This window comes from Equus caballus, chromosome 5, assembly GCF_041296265.1.
Source record: "Equus caballus isolate H_3958 breed thoroughbred chromosome 5, TB-T2T, whole genome shotgun sequence".
Classification (NCBI taxonomy): Eukaryota; Metazoa; Chordata; class Mammalia; order Perissodactyla; family Equidae; genus Equus; species Equus caballus.
The window spans coordinates 77,234,980-77,258,714 of NC_091688.1; the positions used below are offsets into that span (position 1 = coordinate 77,234,980).

The window sequence follows — 23,735 nt, forward strand, 5'->3', positions numbered from 1 at the left end:
GAGTCATTTACTGTGCCAGGGGAACAAAGATAATTTAATATTCAGAACAATGCTATAGAGACATTTTTACAGATGACAATTTCACAGATCCCTTTTCACACATGAAGAAACTGTAACTGTAAGAATACAGAATAACTTGACCAAGGTTATAGAAGTATAGATCAGAACCAGCATTCAATAAATCTTTCTAGTGGCACCCTCCCTTAGCATTCAACTTAGTATTCAACTATGCTTAAAAACTTGCAAGATCTTGCTTGGAGGGAAAAGAGGAGAACAACTAAATTTCTTTCTTCCCATTCACCGCCAAACCTCTGGGGAAAAGTTATACACACTTAACTGTCTCCACTCCTACAGTCTTCCCCACTTAGTCTTCAGCCCACCCCAGCACACACAACCAATCCTCCACCCAAACACTCCACCAAAAACAGGGAATGTGTCTCTCTTACTCTTATTCACAGTTGTATCCTCAGTCCTCTGCATAGGGTATAGTACACAAAATGCAGAAAGGCTATATGGAATTTATAAAGTTAAAGTTCAATTCAAGTAAAATCTATATTTAAAGAGTTAAAATTTTTTAAATGACTACATACACAAATAATCTCAGTTTTGCTCTGAGTAAACAACAGGCTAATTCACATCTAAGTCAAATACACACTAATCTTTTACCCACATCAACATGAAGAACATAAATCATATATAAAACTGCATTAATAAAAAGATTAAAAAGTATTATCCTCTTTTAAAATTTCTCTGCCCAAAGAAATTTTACAGAAAACAAAGCAGGAAAGGATAAATGACCCATAATACCACAACTAAAACATAAGTAGGAGAAACACTGTACATTCCCCCCCAACACCAAGGTTTTTTCCCTCATTACTATCACTGATTACTTCCCTCTTCTCTGGAATGTGACTTTTATTAGAAGCCAAATTAATTTTTCTAATTTTAGAATTCATTATTTCCTTTCTGATTACAAAAGTAAACATGCATGGTAAAATAAATAATACAGAAATACATAGTCCAAGTAAAAATCCCCCATTCTACCTCCTCCCACAAAAGAAAACTAATGTTAATCTCCTGATTTTTCTCATGTTTATACTACATATATAAATGTTTTAACAAAAAGTGGAATATTTTTAAATACACTGTTCTATAACTTTTCTCACGTAACAATGTATCTTGGACAGTATAATATCCATCTGTATAAGTATAAAACAAAAGTTTATAAAATAATCTTTTCATCAACTGCTAAGCTACTTTTCAACTGAGGAATACTTAGGATGTTTCCAGTGTTTTACTATTACAAGCAATAATGTAAATCTTATCCTTTTACATTTCAATTTTTAAGTGTTCCAACTACTATATAGGATAATTCATAAAAAATAATTACTGTATCAAAGAATATGCACAATTTTCCTTTTTATTGTAGAAAGTTACAAACATATACAAAAGTAGACAAAGCAAGTATAATAATTCATCAGGTATTCACCACCCAGTTTCAATTATCATCTCTTGGCCAACCAGTTTCACTTAAACATCCCATTTCCCCCCAAACCATATTATGTATATATTTTAATGGGATAGATGTTGTCAAATGAATCTCCAAAAAAGGTACCAACTGACATTCTGACTGACACTATCAGAGTGGTACTTGATGGCCCCTCCTTCACTAACAGGGAGTATTCTCCTTTTGCTATTTGACAACACAGAAAATTTCTATTATTATTAGAGAAGTATTTTTCTCATAGGTTTGTTAACAATTTATGTCTTCTGGAAACTGAAGTTGATTTCCTTCGCCCATTTTTTAAACTATGTTAATTCTTTTTATAATGATTTTCAAGAGCATCTTATATATCATGAATGACACTTTGTTATACATGTTGGAAATATTTTTCCCAGTTCATACACTGTAAAAGAGCCACGATAAACAGACCTTTTGATAGAGGGGAATCAGTACGTCTAGGGGCTTATGTGACTCTGATCAGTAGCTACAAAGCTAGATCTCTCATCTTGCATCCAGGCTAGGCAGCCTCTCCCATTAAAGCAGTCAGACCAGAGAAAATTTAAACAGAAAACCAAAACAAATAAAGGAGTTAGCCCACATGCCTTATCCTTAAACTCTGTACTTTCTACTTCCGCTAGTGGGTTATATAAGGTGCTCCCTGCTCTTCCCAACACCCATTAAACCTCCAGTCCATAACTTTTCATTATACAAGATGTTAATAGTGTCTAGAATACGCCTGCTTCTCCCAAATGGAGTTGATGCAAGTTAAATTTCACTATATTTGGCAGACAATTTTTAGTGTATAAATTCAATGCATTTCCAATTAATCCCAGCAAGATTTTTTGAGGTCAAACATTTTATAAAATTAATAAGAAAAACTACAAGTCCATAGAACAGTTAAGTCAACTTCTAAAAGGAAGAACAAATTGGGGAAGACCTGCCCTATGAGATACTGTGAAAATACAGTGAAAAGAAAGTACAGAAGATACAGAGAAAAACTGTTCTGTACTGTTAAGGAACAGCCAATAGACAGAATGGGTATCTCCAAAACAGACTCATTTATGGGAAGTTGATAAATGACAAAAGTGATCTCACAAATCAGCATAGAAAGGATGCATTATTTAGTAAATAATATTGTGGAAACTGCCTCACTTAAATGTAGAAAAAGTTACATCTCTAATTCACAATACACAAAAAGGTGAACTTTAGATGGATTAAAGACATAAAACTAAAATGCAAAATTTGAAATCTAACTAGAAAATGTAGAATATTGTTGTGATCTTAGAAGTGGAGCATACATTCAACAACACAGAAGGATCTTGCAAATATACTGATGAAAACAGAAGAAAATTTACAGCACAATTATCATTTATGCAAACTAAAAACATGCATATATAACACTATGTATCTTACAAGGACACACACATATGCAAGGATATATATTAAATATATTCAAGCGGGTATGTTAAGACGACTGTAACTGAGAGCAGGGATCTGACTGAGGAAACTGGACATATGCTGACCGCAGACTTGGGATGATGTAGCACACTTTTCCACTGTTACTACAATACATCAGGCTCCTCATAATATACAATACAGGTGACAGAGTGGTAGAAGTTAAGTCATATTTCAAGAACAGTCACCACCAACAAACTATTTGCTATCTGCTTTTACTATTTGGCAACACATACAGAGACTATTCCTATCTATAATAATATTATCATTAGACAAGCATTTTTTTCATCATTACTACTGATATTCATCTTGAAAGAGAGTGCCTGGACAAAGAAGTTTCCTCCCTTGAAACAAAGTGGAGACCAAGGGTTCAAGCCACTTCTTCCTACTTGGTTTACTACTCTCACAATAAATAAGAAGCTGATCCAAGAACTTGGGAACCGGATGCACAATTCAAACAGTGTGGCTTTTTTTCTTTCTCATCCATTCCCAAATTTATTCCCCCAGGTAACAAGGAAACTATCTGAATATTACTTGTAAGACCATGAACCATTTATTTCATCTGTCTGAGATAATCTCTGAGGACTACTATGAGGCTAACATTAAAAAACATGGGTTAGGAACTTGACATAGTATAATTTCTCAATAGATGGTGGAAGAAATATCAAGAAATTCAACTCACTTTCAGGTTAATTATTTTTCTTTCAATAAATATTTAATGAGTACCTGTTCTAGGCCTGGTGAATAAGACAGTCAAGGTCCCTATCTTTAGGGCCCAAGATTTTGGTAGGAACAACTTGGCTTTCCTTCTCAAGGCTTCTTTCCTGATTCAGGTTCCACCCACCAAGTTCAGGTTAGAAGCTTGTGTGTGCTACAGTTCTCCCATCGTTATACTTCTCACATGGTGCTCCACTTGCCTACCTACCTGTCTTTATCTACTCCCCACTCCCTAAACTGTTTGTACTGAAAGGGTAAAAGACAGTCCCATTTTTGTTTACCATTACTTTCCTAGTAGCTAGCACAGTGCCCAGAATGGCACAGTGCCCAGAATGTAGTAGGAACTCATAAATAATCAGTAAATTATACCAGCATTAACTGGTAATTTAATTAACAGCAGTCTCTAAGAGCCAAATGCCACTACCCCAACACAGCACTCACCTCCCCAGTAGGAACTTTCATCCCTCTACTGTACTGCTGAGGGTTCCCATCCCCTCTCTGATAACCCCAATCAGCCATGACAGATCCACCATAACCATGTCTCTAGTACTATTGCCAGTATTCTTCAGCCCACAAGTACTACTTGGCAGCTAAGGGAGGAAAGGAAGAAGAAAACCTAGTCCCACTTTGCATTGCCACCTCCCACTAGAGCACTCCTCTTCCTTTGACTTGCCTCATTCCACAAAGTCAAAAGAGTACACAATAGCAGGAAAAGATCAGCACGACTAAGAGAGAAAGGGAAGAAAAAAATCTATTCTGCTGTTATCCTAACCCCAAGCATCACAGGTCTTGACCAATCTCATCTTAAAAAGCAAAAGCTGCCATCTTTTCCAGGCTCTTTCCCACAATTTATTTCCCTTCCCTGGAAAAAGTAGCACATGTGTGGGTGAATCCCATGTGAAGGATATAACGTAACCTAACAATGGTGCCACTGTTAGCCGGGCCTTTCACAAAGATATGGTCAAATTCATGAGGTCAAGCAGGGCCAAAGTATAGTGCCCAGGTACAAAAGAAGCAGAAGGCAATCTACTGAAGCTTGGCCCTAAATTAAAGCTATGGGTAAGGAATTCTTTTATCTTTTGAGGCAGGTGTACTAAAATGAAGCCTGGGACCTTCTTTCTGGTTAAGGTTTCCTTGCAAGTAGAACATCAAAGGGAACCAACCAGGGTAGGACCTAGAGAATAGAAAGCATAAAGCAGGCAGCTTAATGGCTGACTCTACTCGAGTCCTTAGTTTTAGAAATAAAACATCATAATGCATACATTTATCTAAAATCAAGTAGTATAGAAAGGATTAAAATGAAATGCAGTAGTTACCCACCCATCATTTCCCACATCCCAGTCCTGCTCTCCAGAGGCTGGTGCTTTTTAAACTCTTTCAGCTATTTCTTCTGGGAGATATCTCCATATTTCTAAATAATGTGTTTATATTTCTCTTTTTAATTTTTATTTACTTTTTGTTGTTGTTGTTGTTGTTGTTGAGGAAGATCGCCCTGAGCTAATATCTGTTGCCAATCTTTCCTCTTTTTTTTTGCTTGAGGAAGATTCGCTCTAAGCCAACATCTGTGCCAATCTTCCTCTGTTTTGTATGTGGGTCACCGCCATAGCATGGCTGCCCACGAGCAGTGCAGCTCCACACCCGGGAACTGAACCCAAGCCGCCAAAGTGGAGCACATCAAACTTAACCACTAGACCATGGGTCTGGCCCCTATACGTCTCTTTTTTAACTGATCAATTTCAGATCTGACTTATTATTAAAAAAATGATAATCATCAATTCCCATCCTCTACAAATCTTACTGTACTATCTTCATTAAATCAGTAAAATATTTTGCTTAATTAAAACAGTAAATGTTAATCATTGCAAAGCTAAAGGGCATATTCTTATTAATTACTCTTATTCACTTTTCATTTTTCCTGGAAATGCTTATTAATGCGTCCCTTTAGTGCCTCCTTGATTCAAATGGTCAAGGATAATTTCAAACCTTTCTTTATTCCCCAGGTAACTCTTGCTTCTAGAGTTCTCCATGTTCCTGCACCAATCTGGATTGATTACCCTCTAGACTTTGTCATCTTTGAAGTTTCCCTTATCACTGTTTTCTTTTGCTGGAGCAGTGGCTTGCAATAAAAAGGAGTGTGCATGTAAATTTTCTGAGCCTTTATGTATCTAAAACTATGTCAGTCCTACTCTCACAACTGACTAATAATTTCCTGGATACAGAATTTTATGAAAATAATTTTCCCTCAGAAGTTTGAAGGTATTCCTATACTACATTCAGCACTTAGCACTGATGATGAAAAATCTAGGTCATTCTTATTTTCACTCCTTGGTAGGTTACTGCATTTTTTCCCTCAGGAAGTTTTTAAGGATCTGCCTTTATCTTTGATGCCTTCAAATTTCATAAGGATATGTCTAGATGGAAGGTTATCTTTCAGTCATACCTGTTCAGCTCTCAGTAAACCCTTTCCATTGTCTATCCATCTGTTTATCTTGGGCTCTCCTTTCACGCATCAGGCCTTCCTCAACGAATTAGTGATTCTTAGTTGTCCAGTGATATTTAAGATTGAAGTTATAAGAATTCAGAGCTCTTTGTATGTGATGTAGGACTTACAAAGTCTTGAGCTTTACCTTAGGGAAATTAGGTGGGAAGGCAACATTTAGTCTGAAAACCTCTAAATGCCAAAATACGGAGGTCTTTCTTCAGGGACTTACCATTTAAGAACGCCCTCCACATTCTTTACCTGAGGGGCCAGACAGCTGGGTGTGGGTGGGTAGTATCCATCTGTTTAAGATACAAACATCTCACTTCTACCATCTGTAGATGTTAGACTCTCATCCCTCACCTTGCTGGGACCCCTGGTGAGGGTTGCTACTATTGGCTCAGAATTAGCAGAAACCTTAGTCTCACAGCAAGGCAACACTGAGAAGAAAGGCATTCATTAGAGCACAAGGTTAAATTGTGAAGCCATTACAATGGGTAATAAGTATTAGGAACACTGTAAATAATTTATATTACAAATTATGGATTGGTTGACTTGGAATCCTAATTCCCATTTATAATGCCTTATATGCAAAAATGCAGCCTTATTACAAACAACTAACTTATATTTTTGTTTCCCAAACTGCTAATTGCTTATAGTTAAAAACCGGTATCTTAGAATAAATACACTTTTTAATTAACCAGAACATTTTAACCAACCAAAATAGCCCACTCCCCAAACCATGTTGAGTAAGAGTCCAAAGAAAGTTAAGGGAAACATGATGATTTTATTTAAACTCTATGGCTGTGGTCATTCAACAAATATTTGTTGAATATCTGCTTTGTGCCAGGTACTATGCTGAGAGTTAAGAGAAACAAATATGGAAGGATATAGTACATAACACAAAGGAACTAGCCTAAGTGGGGAAATAAACACTCATGCTGTGCAGCACACAAAAACTATATATAATTCCTATAATGAATAAACACAAAAAGAATAATTTCTAATCTATCCAGGAGTAAGACACAGGGTCAGTCATGACTTCATCAACACTCAGCTTTTAACCTGAAAAATTAGTAGTAGCTTCCCAGATGAACTTTAGAGACATATGCAAAAGCACAAAATACAGAGAAAACAGACACTTTTCTAGGAACAAAACTTCAGTATAGTTACAGCTCAAATTATAAGAGAAAGAAAGTGGCAGAGATAACACTGGACAAATGAAAAGGGCCCAAGCTATAAAAGCTCCATTAGAGACCTTGCCTCTCTGTCTAGTTCACTACTGTATTTCCCTTTACCTGGTACGTAATAGGTTGAATATTGGCTGAATGAATAAACAAACAAATAAATGCTATGCAAAGGAGAGAAAAGATGAGGACCCTAATAAATGGGTAATAATCTATGAACAAAAAAAGAAAAACTCAATTAGGGCCATGAAGGTGTTAGAGCGGAAAAAGGGCTGGGTAGCAGGACTTCGAGTAACCTAGTTTATATATATTTTATATTTTCCAAGATTTATTTTAATAATCATGGTATTACTCCTACATTAAGAAATAATTTTTAAAATGGAATGGACAGTTATTAAGAATTAACTTCATTTGATATTAAGAGCAAAGGAGAAATTTAGAATAACTCCCAGGTTTTCACCTTGGGAAAGTGGGAGGATGGTATGAGGGAAATCAGGAGGAAAACAGTAGCAAGAATAAGTTATTGATGCTCATTCAAGAAGGAACATCTGCTTCACAAAATTTTTATAAAAACTGACCACATACTGAGTCATAAAGCAAGTTTCAACAAACTTCAACGTATAAAATCATACAGTGTTATGTTCTCTGACTGCAATGATTTAAGACTAAAAATCATTAAAAAGATAACTTAAAAGTTTGGAAATCAAGACATATACTTCTAAATAATCCATGAGCCAAAAAAGAAATCATACTGGAAATTAGCAAGTATTCTGAATCGAACAACAACAAAAATACCACATATTATTAAAACTTGTAGGAGGCAGCTAAAGCAGCACTTAGATAAGTCTTAAAATATCTATATTAGAAAAGAAAAAATTTACTAAGACTTGTTTTGTGGCCTAACATATGATCTATCCTAAAGAACGTTCCATGTGCACTTGAGAAGAATGTGTATTCTGTTGCTTTTGGATGGAATGTTCTGTATACATCTGTTAAGTCCACCTGGTCTAACATGTCATTTCAGGCCAATGTTTTCTTATTGATTTTTTTGTCTGGACGATCTATCCATTGATGAAAATGGGGTATTAAAGTCCCCTACATTATTATAATTTCTGTCTATTTCTCTCCCTTTACGTCTGTTAATATTTGCTTTATATATTTAGATGCTCCTATTTGGATGCATAAATACTTAGAAATATTATATCCTCCTGCTGTATTGACCTCTTTATATTACGTAATGTCCTTCTGTGTCTCTTCTTACAGTCTTTTCCAACCACAATGGTATGAAACTAGAAATCAATTACAAGAAAAGACATGGAAAATTCCCAAACATGTGGAGATTAAACAACATGCTCCAAAACAACAAATAGGTCAAAGAAGAAATAAAAAATATATTGAGACAAATGAAAACGGAAATTCAACATACCAAAACATATGGGATGCAGCAAAAGCAGTTCTAAGAGGAAAGTTTATAGCAATAAATGCCTACATCAAGAAAAAAGAAAAATCTCCATAAACAACCTAACTTTAAACTTCAAGGAACTAGAAAAAACAACAAAGAAAGTCCAAAGTTAGCAGAAGGAATGAAATAACAAGGATCAGAGTGGAAATAAGTGAAATCGAGACTAAAAAGACAACAGAAAAGATCAATGAAACTAAGAGCTGGTCCTCTGAAAAGATAAACAAAATAGGCAAACCTTTAGCTAGATTCACCAAGAAAAAAAGAGGACCTAAATAAATAAAATCAGAAAGGGAAGAGGAAACATAACTATTACCAGAGAAATACAAAGGATCATAAGAGAGTACTATGAACAATCGTACACTAACAAATTGGACAACCTAGAAGAAATAAATTCCTAGAAATATCCAATCTACCAAAACCGAAGAAACAAAACAACTAAAGAAACCAAAACATGAAGAAACAGAAAACCTGAACACACCCATTACCTCTAAGGAGATTGAATCAGTAATCAAAAAATTCCAACAAACAAAAGTCTAGGACCAGATGGCTTCACTGGTGAATTCTACCTAACATTCAAAGACGAATTAAGACCAATGCTTCTCAAACACTTCCAAAAAATAGAAGAGGAGAGAACACATACTTATCCTAATACCAAAACCAGACAAGGATGCCACAAGAAAAGAAAATTACAGGCCAATATTCCTGATGAACATAGATGCAAAAATCCTCAACAAAATACTAGCAAACTGAATTCAACAATTCATTAAAAAGATCATACACCATGATCAAGTGAGATTTATTCCGGCAATGCAAGGATGGTTCAATATCCACAAATCAATGTGATATACCACATTAATAAAATAAAGGATAAAAATATGATCATCTCAACAGATGCAGAAAAATCATTTGACAAAATTCAACATCATTTATGATAAAACCTCTCAACAAGGTACAGAGGTATAAAAGGAAAGGACCTCAGCATAATAAAGGCCATATATGACAAGCCCATAGCTAACACCATACTCAACAGTGAGAAGCTGACAGCTTTACCTCTCAGATCAGAAATAAGATAAGGATGCCCATTCTCTCCACTGTTATTCAACACAGTTGGAAATACCACCCGGAGCAGTTAGGCAACAAAAGAAATGAAAGGGATACAAACTGGAAAGGAAGAAGTAAAACTGTCACTATTTGCAGATGACATACTATATATAGAAAACTCCACCAAAAAAACTGTTAAAATAAACAAATTCAGTAAAGCTGTAGGATACCAATATACAGAAATCTGTTGCATTTCTATACACAAATAACAAACTGTCAAAGAGAAATTAAGAAAACAATCCCATTTACAACTGTATCAAAAAGAATAAAATACCCAGGAACAAATTTAATCAAGGAGATGAAAGACTTGTACACTAAAATTATAAGACATCAATGAAAGAAACTAAAGACACAAATAAATGAAAAGATATTCCATGCTCATGACTGTAAGAATTAATACTGTTAAAATGTCCATACTACCCAAAGCAATCTACAGATTCAGTGCAATCCCTATCAAAAATCCAATGGCATTTTTCACAGAAATAGGACAAACAATCCTAAAATCTGTATGGAAGTACAAAAGACCCTGAACAGCCAAAGCAATCTTGAGAAAGAAGAATAAAGTTGGAGGCATCACACTTCCTGATTTCAAACTACAATATAAAGCTATAGTAATCAAAACAGTATGTTACTGGCATAAAAAGAGACACATAGACAATGGAATAGAATAGAGAGGCCAGAAATAAACCCACACGTATATGGTCAACTAACGTATGACAAAGGAGCCAAGAATACACAATGGTGAAAGGACAGTCTCTTCAATAAATGGTGTCAGGAAAACTGGACAGCCATATGCAAAAGAATGAAACTGGACCACTATCTTACACCATACACAAAAATTAACTTAAAATGGATTAAAGACTTAAATATAAGAACTGAAACCATAAAACTCCCAGAAGAAAACATAGGCGGTAAGCTCCTTGACATCAGTCTTGGCGATGATTTTCTGGATTTGACACCAAAAGCAAAAGCAAAAAACAAACAAGTGGGACTACATCAAATTAATAAGTTTCTGTACAGCAGACGAAAACATCAACAAAATTAAAAGGTAACCTACTGAATGGGAGAAAATATTCAAAAATCATGTATCTGATAAGGGGTTAATATCCAAAATATACAAAGAACTTATACAACTCAAGAGCAAAAACTCAATCTGATTAAAAAATGGGCAGAGGATCTGAATAGATATTTTCCAAAGAAGACATACAGATGGTCAACAGGTACATGAAAATAGGCTCAACACCACTAATCATCAGAGAAATGCAAATCAAAACCACAATGAGACACCATCTCAGTCTGTCAGAATGGTTATCATCAAAAAGACAAGAAATAACAACTGTTGGCAAAGACGTGGAGAAAAGAGAACACTTGTGCTCTGTTGGTGGACATGTAAATTGGTGCAGCCACTATGGAAAACAGTATAGAGGTTTCTCCAAAAATTAAAAACAGAACTACCATATGATCTAGCAATTCCACTCTGGGTACATTTCCCAAGAAAACAAAAAACACTAAATCAAAAAGATATATGCACTCCCATGTTCAGTGCAGCATTATTTACAATAGCCAAGATATGGAAACAACCTAAGCATCCATCAGTGGATGAATGGATAAATAAAATGTGGTGTACATATACCATGGAATGTTATTCAGCCATAAAAAAGAATAAAATCTTGCCATTTGCAACAACATGGATGGACCTGGAAGGCATTATGCTAAGTGAAATAAGTCAGAGAAAGACAAATACCGTATGATCTCACTTATATGTGGAATCTAAAGCAACAACAACAAAAAGCTGAGCTCACAGATACAGAAAACAGATTGGTGGTTGCCAGAGGTAGAAGGTGGGAGAAATGGGTAAAGGGGGGGTCAAAGGTACAAACTTCCAATTATAAAATAAATAAGTCATGGGGATGTGATGTACAGCATGGTGACAATAGTTAACTCTGTATTTGCATATTTAAAAGTTGCTAAGAGGGGCCAGCCCCATGGCCGAGTGAGTAAGTTTGCGTGCTCCGCCTTGGTGGCCTAGGGTTTTGCAGGTTTGGATCCTGGGCAGGGACCTAGCACCACTCCTCAGGCCATGCTGAGGCAGCGTCCCACACAGCAGAGCCAGAAGAATCTACAACTAGAATATACAACTATGTACAGGGAGAAAAAGAAGAAGAAAAAAAAAAGTTGCTAAGAGTAAATCTTAAAAGTTCTCATGACAAGAAAAAGAAATGTTCTGTGTATGATGACAGATATTAACTAGTCTTATCGTGGTGATCATTTTGCAATATATACAAATATAGAATCATTATATTGTACATCTCAAACTAATATAATGTTATATGTCAATTTTACCTGAATTTAAAAAAAGAAAAAAGCACAATAGTGGATGCAGGGTCACTCCAGAGATTGAAATGAAGAAAGACCTGGTTGTCATTTTTATTTCACCAGTTGGAGTAAGTTTTCAACTAATAAAATGTGGAGCAAAGATCGGGGGTGGGGGGGAGTGAAAATTAAGTATCCATCTCATGTTGGAGGATGGAAAAAAGGAAACTAAACCCAAGGAAAAGTAAAGAAAAATTTAAAAACAGGAATTAATGAAAGAAAAAAAAAGATACAATAGAAAGAGTCAATGGCACCAAAAACTGGTCCTTCAAAAGACTGATAAAACTGGCAAATATCTGGAGATGAATCAGGAAATCTAGGAAGCAGCTGGATATAAAGAGAAACAGCTGAGAAAGAAAATAAGGTTTGGAAGCAAAGATCTGGAAATCATGAAAATACTGATGGTATTTGGAGCCCTAGATAGAAATGAAAAGAGAAACAGAATGAGAAGAACTTTATTAAGATAGCAGGGATTTCTCTACTCCTTCTCACTCTAAGAGAAGGAGAAAAGAAAAAATTAAAGCACATTCCATCTTCAATCATACTACAGTACATGTGAAACTCCAAACCATAATATATGAAAATGGAAAACAGCTGAAAGAATAATAAACACTCGTAAAATGAGCAAGAAGATTAAATACTTAAGTGCCCAGCAGAAAGAACAATGAGAAGAAAACCATTTGTCCCATAGAACCCCAAAAGACTGAAGAACTGGTGGCACCAGACTCTAAAGGCAGAGGTCAGGTAGGGCATGAAGAATAGAATAATATACACTAGTCTGTATAAAAGGACAGTTAGATTCCCAAGCCATATCTTCTACTCTGCATATCCCACCAGAAGATAAAAAATTTATTCTTTCAAGGAACTGAATCAAGGGAAACACAAGGCACAGAGACGGGAAGAGGTGAAGTGCCTACTGAAAATAGGGTTAAGTTTTCTTTATAAATATATTCAAGCCAATAAATGAAAAATAAACGAGTGAATTTTTAAAATCATCATTTTGCAAGACCTAATGAATAAATGGATCTATGCATTAAGCATCAGTGCCCTAGCACTGATAGCACCATAGCACAAGAAAAACAATCAGATATTAGACGATTCTTGATGAGAGAATCCACCACACCTATGAAGTAGTCTTGTTAAAAAAAAAAAAGCAAAGCTGAATCTGATACGCCTCTAGATCTAGCCACCAATTAACAGAAAATGCAGAGAAAGAATGTTTAATTGCACAATGGGGATATAATCAGCAAAATCCAGGCTGGGAAAGCTACATGTCAAATGACCTGGTTTCTTCTGCAAATCAACTGCACCCACACAGTAAGAGGCAAGATGAGAGGCCAGCCCAGTTCATACTGGTTGGTTCACACGCTCTGCTTCAGTGGCCCGGGGTTTGCGGGTTTGGATCCCGGGTGTGGACCTGGACACCGCTCATCAAGCCATGCTGCAGCAGCATCCCACGTACAAAAAAAAAAGGAAGATTGGCACAGATGTTAGCTCAATAACCGTCTTCCTCAAGCAGAAAGAGGAAGATTGGCAACAGATGTTAGCTCAAGGCCAATCTTCCTCACTAAAGGAAAAAAAGAGGCCAGATGCAAGCTGGAACCTGTAAATGAAAAAAATTTTAAACATATATTTAAAAATTGGCAAAATTAAACAATAATCTTTAAGATGTAAACTTGCATAATAAGACTATAAGAGAAAAAAATTACTTACTATAAAAGTCAGAATGGCTGTCCCCCTTTGGGGACAGGAGGATTGAAATTTAGGCTTCTGGGTTGGCTGGCAATGTTCTATTTCTTGACTTTGGGTTGGTTACAAAGGCTTTCATCTCCTAATAATTCATTAACCTATAAATTTATTTTATGCAGTCTACATCTGTGCTTTGTCTTACCTTTAAAAAGGTTTTTTGAAAAAAAACTTATATCCTCAGATTTGAGAAAATGTTGCATCAATGAAGATACTATACAAGAGAAAAGAGAACAAGCTCTAAGAAATAAAATTATAACCAAAATAAAAAATTCAGTGAAACAACAAAGACAGATAATAACAGAAAATAGATAAGAAAGTCAGAAAATCAATCTAAGAAATCTAACATGTAACTAGTAAGAGCACAATAAGGAGTAAACAGAAAAAATGTACAGAGAAAACATCCCAGAAGTGAAGAACAAGAGTCACCAGATTGAAAAGGCCTGGTGTCCAGCAAATTGAATGAAAAAGACCCATGCCAAGAAAATCAAGGATAAAGATAAGATACTATGCTTAGAAAGAAAGAAAAAGGCAACTTAGAAAGAACTGAGAATAGTAATGACGTTATTTTTACAGCAACATTAAAAGCTAGAAGACACAGCAACTATTCGTTTAAAATTCTGACTAAAAATCAAATTGAATGAAAATCAGCTTTATAACCAGCCAAATTATTACTCAAGAGTGAGGGTAAAATAAGTACACTTTCAGGCATATAACGTCCATAAAGATTTATCACTGAATATTTTTGGGGGGCCTGAGAGAAGATACCAAAGAGACGGAGTAAACCAAATAAAAGGCAGACAAGGGATGCAACGGAGTCAACATGGTAGAGAGGCAAAGGGAATTCCCAGGATAATTGTGAAGGCAGGTCCCAAGACAACAGTAGTGCAGTAAATCTACAAAGCGACAAGTTCGGATTAGAGAAGAGCTCCAGGAGAGTATCTCTAAGAAAAATAAATGTAACTGACAAATCTTATGATAGATTGACAGCATGGGAAAGTACACTGCAAGACATTTTACAGAACAGCGGAAAGATGTTTGAAGATTTCAATGTTCAAAGAAAATTAAGCAAATTTTATTTTTTTAATGAGGTAATTTTTTTTTTTTTTGAGGAAGATTAGCCCTGAGCTAACATCTGCTGCCAATCTTCCTCTTTTTGCTGAGGAAGACTGGCCCTGAGCGAACATCCGTGCCCATCTTCCTGTATTTTATATGTGGGACATCTACCACAGCATGGCTTGCCAAGCAGTGCCATATCCACACCTGGGATCTGAACCTGCGAACTCTGGGCCACCAAAGCAGAACATGCAAACTTAACCGCTGCACCACTGGGCCAGCCCCGAATGAGGTAATTTTTAAACAAAGTTGTATAAGAAAGAAATGTAATCCCAGAAATAATAGCTAAAAGCAGCTAAAAAATGTCTGGCACTGTACTAAGTACTGTGCATGTATTAACACATTTAACTCTCATCATTACTTTGCCATATCATATTCTACGTGGCTCATATGTAAACAGTTTTATATAATCATACAAAGGAAAATAGGGTTTGAAATTTTTTGTATAAGAATATTGAAAGAATGGGGGAAGAGGCTATGAGAAAAATTCCTCATCTAACATTACAGGAAGAAAATGTCTAAAACTGATGGAATCAAGACACAGCGATGTCTTATGTAGAAACATAAAGAAGAAATAGCTAAAAGTTAAAGTAGTTGCCTCTAAGAAGGGTAGAAGGAACACATAAGAAACTGCATCTTTTAAGTTAAGTTTTTTAATTTTACAACTACTTGATGTTATATTCTTAGAAAGTAGTATTTTGATAAATATTAAAAATTAACTTTTAAAAAGATAGAAAATAATAAAAGGGAAGACAAATCCTTGGTAACACCAACATCCATAGCAATATTTCCCAGAGGGTATCCTCTGGAATAACAGCTCTACAGAATATTAATAGTTGCTATATGAAAAAAGGGTTCCAACACCAAGTAAACAGGGAGGTGTTTTCACAGAAGGATTACCTTGGAGATTTTAATATGTTACGACAAGCTTTATAGTTTCTCCCTAACATTAGACTACAAGAACTCCCCAGTCCCTCCTCTTACATCAGCTCAAGAAACTTCTGTTCTAAGGCAGTGGTTCTGAAATGTAAGTCAGTCCATAGACCAGTGCCAATCTACAGCAAAGGAAGAAAAGCAAGGACAATATACTGAGTTTTTAACTAACTTAAAATTAATCAACTTAATAGAGCATTCTATATTTTGAGAGTATATCCTTCTTACATCCTTGAAAGTTAAAATATCTTTTCTTTTACGAAATGATGGTGATAAGCGGCAGTTTTTAAAAGCATTCTTACTTTCCAAAATAAAAAGCTGGCAACCCTATGTCAGTACAGTATCCGCATCCCACTAAAAAAAGGTAGTGGTTCATGAAAGTCAAATCTGGGAATCTTTGGAGAACTATTATTTGAATGATGGGCAAAAGAATCCTCTGAGGAAAGAAGTCACCAGAGAAATAGATAATCCAGAAAGAATACTATCATAAAAAACAAGGAGAGAGAACTAAGAAAAAGGAGAAAGCATGTACCTAACAGGTTAGGTAAAATGAGTAATAAAAAACTGTTTACTGAAGGTAACAATTCTAAAGTCACCTATGACCACTAAGTTCAAATACCAGACCACACAGAGTTTAGAAGTAAAGACTAACAGATGAGTTTAGCTTACTCTTTCTAAAAGCTGAGCTCCTCAAGGAGGTCAAAGGAGGTTTGGGTTGGGAAAAACTTAAGCATTAATACAAGCTACTGGTTACAGAATGGAGAAGTTGTTCAAACTAGAGGAAAAATAATTTGACCATAAATATTCACATTCTAACAAACCTACTCTCTTACTCTCATACACTGATGACTGAGTCTAAATCTTCTGTGTAAAAGATATAATAAAAACAGAATCAAGGGCCAGCACCTGTGGCCTAGTGGTTAAGTTTGGCACACTCTGCTTCGGCAGCCTGGGGTTCGGTTCCTAGGCAGAGACCTACACCACTCATCTGTCAGTGGCCAGACTGCGGCAGCAGTTCACATACAAAAAGAGGAAGACTGGCAGCAGACGTTAGCTCAGGATAAATCTTTCTCAGCAAAAAAAAAAGCAGAACAAAATAATTTTCCAGAAATTTATGACCTGACTAACTCCATGTAAACAAACAGAACTTGCATTTCAAACTTTTCATAGTGTCTGGCACAAAGTAGGTGCTTAATAATGATCTACTCAAAGAATTAATGAAAGCCTATACTTAACAATACATTATAATAATAAATAAGTCCTCCATCTATCAAGCATCACTATCCTATGAATGCACATATTCTACTATACACAACTCCAAATTTGTTCATGTACTTAAATGCAGAATTAAAAAGCCAAAAACTCTTCTAAAATTGTACTTAATTTCACCTCACGTGAAGACTGAAAGAAAAGCAGAGGCAAATTCTCCACCCCGACCTCAGGTTCGGCCTGAGCCCTCTAGAATTAAAAATAGATTAGTCACCTAAGAGATTAGGCAATGACAGAGGCATTTACAGTTTCAGTAAGTGTGGCTTTGGCTCTCTTCATAAAATTATAGAAAATACATTTAAATAACTAAAAATTTAGGATAAAATAGTTTCATAGAACATTTCTGTCTGTTTAGGTTTCTGCAACAAGTATACAGTTTTGTGATCACAAAAAGATTTTTATAAACTATTAAAAAAGATAACTTTTTTAAAAATTGTAAATGACACTTAAATGTAACATATCAAGTGTTTTCAGAATGGCAAAGAAATACCAAATATTTAGATACAGTATGAAATTTCAAGAGTATATGAGATTAAAAAAATGACGATTGGTTAAGCTGTTTCATCACGACATCCACAGTCATCCTAAATTATTTGTGCAAATGGAAAACATACTGTCTCCACAATGACATTTTAATACTAGCTAATAATATAGTTTGCAGATCTCTGATGATATATTAGTTGTCAGGTGATAAGTTATCTTGCATATGCAATAGACAGCAGGTAACTACAGATTTAAAATACTAAAACTAATAATGCTTAATCAATAATGCTTATACATAAAAATCATGGATAACTTCAAGTTAAGTATACACATTCATGTTCAAGTTCAGAACTGGTAAGGTTGATTATAATACATAAATGAAACTCCACTAACAATTTGCGCAAAAACTGAACTGAATGGAAAGCTCAGAATTCTTATCATACTCCTGCAGAATTTAGTCCCAAGACCAGGGAGGAAGAAATATCAGAACTGAGGTATCCTTGCTGCAAGCCACTAACTCTGCCCTAGAGTTAAGAAGTTCTAATTCCTAAAAGAAAAGCATGTCCTGGATCTTGGGTAGCAGACCAGATAGATTAAAAGGGCTTGAAAATACCTTCACCTTACTATAGTGTTTAACTTTCTCAAGAGCATTCACTTCTCATTTTCCCACTAACAATGCCATAAAATAGAACAGGGAGACTACTACTCCCTTTAACAAATAAGAAATCTGTAACTCAAAAGTAAAATCACTTCCTTGAAGTTCTAAACAAAGTCAGGTAAGGCTGGACTACATCCCAAAACTCTTGACTCTTAAAATGGTAAACTCTAGTAGGTCACATTGTCTCTGAGACAGACTAAGTTATTCTACATATTTGTCATTTTGGATCCCAATTAGGAACCAAAGTCACAAAATACAGTGGGAAGGCCTAGAATATTTTCAGACTTAACAAGTGGTGAACTCAGGTCATTCGTCGCCAATACCAAGCCTCTTGTTCATAGTATATTTAGCCACAAGGCTTTTATTTGTTGTTAGTGCCCTGGAGTCAGTTCCAACTTCTAACGACCCTGTGTACACTAGAGCAGAACCCTGGCTAGCCTTTCATTTGCGCCATCCTCTCAGGCTTTTATAGGCCTAATTTAAGTCTACTAATGATGAAATGCATTTCTAGAGATGGTTCAACTTGGTTGTTAAATTTCCTGGGATCGGAATAGCTGGCTGCCCCTGATTTTGACTCAATAAAAGCTTAAGTACAAGTGTCTCTAGTTTACTTTTTCAAAGCTCTGCATTTAAAAGTCTCATACAAATAAATACAAAGGGACTCTATAAATAGTTCAAAAAACAACAAAACTGGGACATTAGGGTATTTACTAGGTTGAAAATGCTATATATAAAGTATCACGTTAGTTTTCTCCTCCCATAGGAGTATGCCTCTCAAGATCTAGCCATACAGGCCTCCTTTCTATTCTTCAAAAACCAAGATCTTTCCCACCCAAGACATTCATACATACTGTACCTACTACCAAAACTGCTCTCCCCACTCGTTCATAGCTGATTCTTCTAAGTAATTCTATCAAAGTAGTTGTACTCTACAATATTCTCTATCAGAGAACTCTTGTTCTTTAAAGCTATACAAAAACCTATAATTAGATTTTTTCCAAATTTTTTATTTTGAAAATTGCCAAGTATAATCAAAAGAATATAATAATCATCAGTATACCCTTCACCTAGATTCACCAATTAATATTTCACATTTATCTCTCTCACACATACTTTTTTTGCTGACCCATTTGGAAGTTGCAGCCACCATGACACTTCACCCATAAATATCAGCACATATCGCCTTAAAACAATAAACTTTCTCCTATATAACCACAAGGTCATTATCATACCCAGCAAATTTAACATTATCGCCTAATCTACAGTTCAAATTCTCCCGTTTGACACAAAAATGTTCTTTAAAGCCCTTTTCAAAATCTAGGATACAAAGTTCGCACATTGCATTTGTCATGTCTCTTTCGTCTCCTTTAATCTCAACTGTAACCTTGGGGGTTTTGGGGGTTTTTTTTAAACAGTCAACATGTTTTGAAGTCAGCTGTCTTGGTAGCATACTACACATTCTGGATTTGCCTTATTGTTTCCTCATGATTCAAGTCAAGTTAGACAGTTTTAGTGAAAAAAATTACAGAGCTGACTGATGCTGTGCTTTTACTTGTTTCATGTGTGTTTGTGTGTTTCTCCCTTCTCAAAAATACTGCATATTCCATGTATCTCTAGCATCTAAGAATATATCCCACATAGAAGGTCCTCAATAATATTTGTTGAACAAATAAGAAAATGAATTCTTCACAGCATACAGTACCAAAATACAGTACTGGCTTCAAGACAGGCAACCAATGGTATTTGTTGATATTAACTCATGATTAAGAGGTAACATCATTAGGATCCAAAACTATACTTGGATAAGAATGTTTTGAAATTTAGTATAAATGTATTTTTGGTACTAGGTAGCTGCTCTTAACCAGAGTTGCATAAACTATTCTTCTATGTATCTAACGGAGAATCCATGAACTGATATCAAAAACTCCTGTCAATAAGGTGTTGAAGTACCCAAAAAGGAACTTTAAACTAACATTGAGGACAGGAGGAAATGATGCTCTCTCTTCTTAATGAAAATTATTTTATTTTGTTTCTATATGTTTAAAGCATCTTAATATTATGACACTGTAATTCTAAAAAAAAAAAAAAAAAAAACCACTCTCTTAGGAATCGTAAAGTGGTTTCTGTGCCAGACAATCCTCAAAGAGCTCAAAGTCCAAGATGATTAAGACCTGGTCTCTTGGCCTCAAGGAACTTGAAAGCAGGAGAAAACAATAATTACGTATTTTTCAAAAAGCTTAGGTGCTACAACTAGACATATATGCACAGTAATTGATGCACAAAGAACTTTTTTCAAAAAACTTATAACCATCTCTGCTATGTACACACCTTCAGAGGGAGGAACTTGGTGGAAGGTCTTTGGGGCACTCAACTCCTTCACTCACAAGGTAGGGTCATATTTCAGAGAAAACAGAAGCTATTAACATATGAAATTCCTCAACTTTCTCCCACCCCTTTTTCCCTAAACCTACCCACAAAAGCATGTACGTAATTGGCTTCTCTAAGGAGGACATGCCTCTTCTCTCCAGTATCAGAGAGAAATCTCACATCAAGAGCCTCACTTTATCAGTTATTTCCTTTCCTTTATTTTAAATCTCCAACTCTCCTTGGTGCAAATCTGCCATAACCAAAATTAAATTAAAAACAACCAAAAAAGTCCTTACAAATTATTTCTTCATTTTTCTCATTCTTTTCACCACTGAACTTAAAAATGCACATTCCACTTAATTCACTGCAGATTTACTGTGCTCATTACTGTTAACAACTGCATCAAAGACCTCCAAATGACCAAATACCCAAATACACCAGACAATGCTCTAATTTCAGTTCTCACTGAACCCAATCTTTGTATAATAATTGATGCTCGTGAGCTATTTCTTGAAATTCACTTCCTTTGGTTTCTGAGATACCTGTCACTGTTCTCCCACCCCTCTGACGTTTCTTGTACTGATTCTTTTTCCTCTGCCAACCCTTTAATTGTTAGAGTTGCCTAGGTTTCCCTCTTCCTGTTCTCTATGTTCTGCTTGTCCTAAGTAGTCATACTCTCCTAATGCTTCACCTAATTTTTATCTGTTGACAATTTCTAAATCTCTTATCTCCTGCCCCAACCTACCTTGCAAGCTTCAGACTCTTATTGCCAATTGCCCATTAGACATCTCAACCTGGATTCCCCCAGCACCTTTAACAAAACTGACATTCCTTTCAAATTCCTCCCCTTTCTCCAGTCTTCCATATCTCAGTTATGCCATTACTATTTGACCATCTCTCAATCCAGAAATTTGTTATCCCTGATCCTTCCTCTTCCCTAACCCTCCAAATTCTGCTGATTCTTCCTTAAAGATCACCTCTCAAATATCTCCTACAACCACTTCCTTATTTCAGGTCGTTATTAGCTCTTGCTTGCACTATTATCACGGACTCCTAACTGGTCTCCCTGCCACCAACCCCACTGCTTATTTAGTGCACTTTCAATGTGCAGTAAGAAAAACCTGTTTTAATCACTCACTCCTTTGCTTAAAGAGCTCCAGTGCATCCTAGTGCCTAGAAAAGTCATTAACTAAGGGACACATAATTTTCACATTTAACTCTATGAAATGCAGATATGGGGGCCGGCCCTGTGGCCAAGTGGTTAAGTTCACTCACTCTGCTTCGGCAGCCCAGGGTTTTGCCAGTTCAAATCCTGGGCAAGGACATGGCACCGCTCATCGAGCCATGCTGAGGCGGCGTCCCATGTGCCACAACTAGAAGGACCCACAACTAAAAATACATAACTACGTACTGGGGGGCTTCAGGAGAAAAAGGAAAAATAAAATCTTTTAAAAAAATTTTTTAAAAAAAAGAAATGCAGATATGTCATAACTGATGGTACCTTACACTCACTAACTGGCCAGGCAGTAGTAGCACAGTACTCCTCATTGCCAGTGCATATACATACACTAAGAGCACCCATATCAAAACACAAAGAATGGGTGTCAGCAGCCACTGGGGAGAAAATATTAGAGAAAATACTGAAGCATCTTTTATCCCTCCAGAAACCAAATGATTGCAGGAGAAAATGGAGTACATAGTAAATTAGACATGTTCAGCTGGTTTCCCAAATAAGACTCAACAGTAGAACAGCTCTATTTAACTATAAACCTGCAATAGAGCCCAGCATCAATTTTTAGGTAATTATTTTAATTCTTATATAGATTAGTTTAAAAAATACTGTCATCAATACTCATAATGGCATAAAAATTGATACCGTGAGGAAAAACTGTGCTATAAAACTCAAAAAGTGATTGAGAATCCATACACACCGAAAAACTATTAGAACCAATAAACTAGTTCTGCAAGGTTGCAGAGTACAAGATTAATATACAAAAATCAATCGTGTTTCTATATAATAGCAATGAAAATCCGAAAATGAAATTACGGGAAAAAATTCTATTTGCAATAGCAGCTAAAAGAACAAAACCCTTAAGAGTAAATTTAACAAAAAGTATAAGGCTTGTATAATGAAAACTACATAACAGAGAAAAAAACTAAATAAGACCTATATGATTAGAAAGACATGCCACGTTCATGGATATTAACATTGCTAACATAGCAATATTTCCCAAATCAATCTACAGATTTAACGCAATATCTATCAAAATCCTAACTGCCTTTTTTGCAGAAATTAACAGACTGATCCTAAAATTCATACAGGATCCAGAATACCCAAATAACTTTGAAAAAGAAGAACAAAACTGAAGGACTCAATAGTCTTGATTTCAAAACGTAATACAAATCAACAGTAATCAAGACATTATGATGCAGACATAAGGACATATAAATAAATGGAATAAAACCGAGAATCCAGAAACAAACCCTTAAACTTATGGCCAATTGATCTTTGAAAAGATTGTCAAAACAACTGAATGGGAAAGAGGAGTCTTTTTTTTTTTTTTAAAAAAGATTGGCACCTGAACTAACAACTGTTGCCAATCTTTTTTTTTTTTTCCTGCTTTATCTCCCCAAACCCCCTCTGTACACAGTTGTATATCTTAGTTGCAGGTCCTTCTAGTTGTGGGATGTGGGACGCCGCCTCAACATGACCTAACGAGCGGTGCCATGTCCGCGCCCAGGATCCGAACCCTGGGGCGCCGCAGCGGAGCACGCGAACTTAACCACTCGGCCACGGAGCTGGCCCCAAGAAGAGTCTTTTTAACAAAAGGTTCTGGCAAACTGTATTCACACACAAGAGAATGAAGCTGGACACCTACCTCACA

At 35.7% G+C, this 23,735-nt stretch overlaps 1 protein-coding gene across 6 annotated transcripts in view; it reads right to left on the reverse strand.

Moving 5' to 3' along the window:
- MTF2 (metal response element binding transcription factor 2) overlaps window positions 1-23,735 on the reverse strand; it is a 69,445-nt gene that overhangs the window by 29,940 nt on the left and 15,770 nt on the right. Inside the window, exon 2 of one of the 6 annotated variants that reach the window (XM_023641624.2) lies at window positions 6,117-6,303. The exons of the other annotated variants lie outside the window; for them this stretch is intronic. The gene's annotated coding sequence lies outside the window, so the exon portion shown is untranslated. The remainder of the gene's footprint in view (window positions 1-6,116; window positions 6,304-23,735) is intronic. 6 annotated transcript variants of the gene reach the window in all.